Source organism: Loxodonta africana, chromosome 23 (genome assembly GCF_030014295.1).
Source record: "Loxodonta africana isolate mLoxAfr1 chromosome 23, mLoxAfr1.hap2, whole genome shotgun sequence".
In the NCBI taxonomy this organism is placed as follows: Eukaryota; Metazoa; Chordata; class Mammalia; order Proboscidea; family Elephantidae; genus Loxodonta; species Loxodonta africana.
In genome coordinates, this window is record NC_087364.1 from 25512233 (window position 1) to 25514799 (window position 2567).

The 2567-nt window shown below is 36.5% G+C and overlaps 1 pseudogene; it reads right to left on the reverse strand.

Annotated features, from left to right (window-relative positions):
- Positions 1-300: 300 nt before the first annotated feature.
- On the reverse strand, positions 301-1427 carry LOC104846257 (zinc finger MYM-type protein 1-like; annotated as a pseudogene).
- Positions 1428-2567: the final 1140 nt, after the last annotated feature.

The following is a 2567-nucleotide window of genomic DNA, read 5'->3' on the forward strand; positions in this document are numbered from 1 at the left end:
CCCTAGCTTTGTCACCGCCTTGTCTAGAGTTAAACTCTGGTGGTGCAGTGGTTAAGAGCTACGGCTGCTAACCAAAAGGTCAGCAGTTTGAATCCACCAGGCACTCCTTGGAAACTCTATAGGGCAGTTCTACTCTGTCTTATAGGGTCATTACAGTTGGAATCGACAGCAGTGGTTTTTTTTGTGTGTGTGTGTGTGTGGTTTTGTGCCAGGTGAGGTTAACTTCCTGAAGCACATCACACCAGAAGTAAAGGTAGTGTGGAAAAGTGAAATCACACAGCAGGCAAAAGAACCTGTGTTGCTTCTCTTGTGTCCAGGTTTTTAGGTGAATCATAAACTTCCTTCACTGCCACAAACTTATTGAACTTTTCTTTAACTGGCTTAACTGCAGCATAAAGAGTACTCCAGCGTGTTGTTGATAGCCTTTTCACTGACACTCCAGTATGGTCAATTCTACCCATTGATGGGTAGAAGCAGCAAAGAAAGAAAACATTTTTTCAGGAGTTCCAAAAAATGTCACATACAATACATTCTCAGCAAAAGAGTGATGACCCACAAAGTAAGCAAATGGAACACAAGTTCATTAAAAATACTTTCTTGTTCTTTCCTTTACAAATGACTTGAACACCTCCATGGATCCCAGCCAGAGTGGCAGCATTATCGTAACCTTGAGTACACCACATCATTACACCCAGTCCATGACTTTCCAGTTTTTTAAGAATGTCACAGTTGAGGTCAGCAGATTTTTCCCCTTTAAAGGGAAAATCCTAGAAAGACTTCTTTCACTTCAACCTTCTTATTGTTGATTTTTACGTATCTGGTCACTTCGGACATCTGATGAGTATGCGATACGTCAAGTGTGCTGTCAAACGTGATCCCAAAGTACTTCGCAGACTTTGCTCATGACAGCCTTCTGCTTCACATGATTTGCCAGGATGCTTATAAACTCATTCTGAGTTTTTGGTGCAAGATAAAAGACTGATAATTTAAGTTTACATGTGCTCTGCTCTAATCTCATTAAGTGCTCTTTCAGTACTGGATCATATTTTGAAAGCATCTCAACTATCTCAAGAAAGTTCCCTTTATTCAATGAAGATTCATCTTCTTTGTGACCACAGAATGCAAACAGTTGACAGCAGAAACAGTATAAGTTCTCACTGATGGGTGAGTAAACCATCCACGACCACAGAATTTTCTTGTCATTTGGCATCATCTTGTAAATTCGCTCTTTTTGAAAGCTGGCACACATTTCCCTCTGCTTTTGCATCTTGCCTGGCCACAATACCGAAAGGTGCATCTTTGTTCTGTAAACAGGCACTTCCCCTTTTGATGACTTCAACCGGAAAATGATCTGGAACCGGTATCTTCCAGAAAGAAACATCACACAAAATTTGTAAACCTTTCCCCTTAACATGGCTCTTCTTATTTATGGTATCATAGCTAGAGTCTCTTTCAGCACTCTCTTCTTCAAATTCTGCCATTTCCACTTTTTGTCTTTCTGCAGAATGCATGCTAGCATCAGAAAAACAAGCTTTATCAATCGGAGACTGCTGAGCAGTGTCTTTTGATGACCCCTGGCCATCATTCAGTCTTTTGACGTAGTGAACCACGGATCCAGTAAGTATTTTGAGTGATTTAATTCTTGCCTCTTTTGCTTTCCTTTGCTGGCATCCGCTTGGCCTCTTTGATTTATGCCCTCCATGTGGTATGATAGAATATTCCTGCACAATAAAAAAAGATAAATTAGCAATATTTGAATAAAAAACAACAGGAAAATGTAAAATGTAAATCTATTGAATATGTTAATTCTATGAAATGTAAATTTTAATGTGTCACTATATTTTAAACCATAATTCAAACTTAAACCCTGATAATTTCATTAACACCAGACACATATTTGCAAGACAGTGATTTTTTAAAGAAAATTTAAAAAGACTAAAAAAACTGAATTTAAGATTTAAGTTATACTTCCAAACACATATCAAGAAACATAGCATTCCCCCTACTTCATGTTTCAAACTGTCAATTTTCTATTTAGTTATCAAAAAAGTATATAATCAATAATCATTATATATGTAAGTTTATTATTAATTTTAATCATAGAATAATAGGTGATAAGTGTAGTTGTAAACTGATTAAATGTAATATTTCCTAGATTATATGAATACCAGTAACAAAATTGTTTTGTAAAACCTTTCTACATTGAATTACAACACTATTAGTTACAATACTATTAGCAACTGAGCGGAAGCCATTTTTTATTTTTCTTCTTTTCCTTTAATCACTATTTCATTCTAAAAAAAAGTTATTGATATAGGTTTAGAAATTACCACAGTATTGTAGCTAAAACATCAGAAAATTTGACAAAATCAGTGACTATAAAAATGCCAGCAGCAATGAAAACAGCAGTGTGTGCTCTGCTTGTAGCACGTGCAGATGAAACCACATGATTGAAAACGTCATTGTAATTGGGTAATAATGACAGCTCTGACGTTGTTGTTGTTGTTAGGTGCTGTCCAGTCGATTCCGACTCATAGCAACCTTATGTACCACAGAATGAAACACTG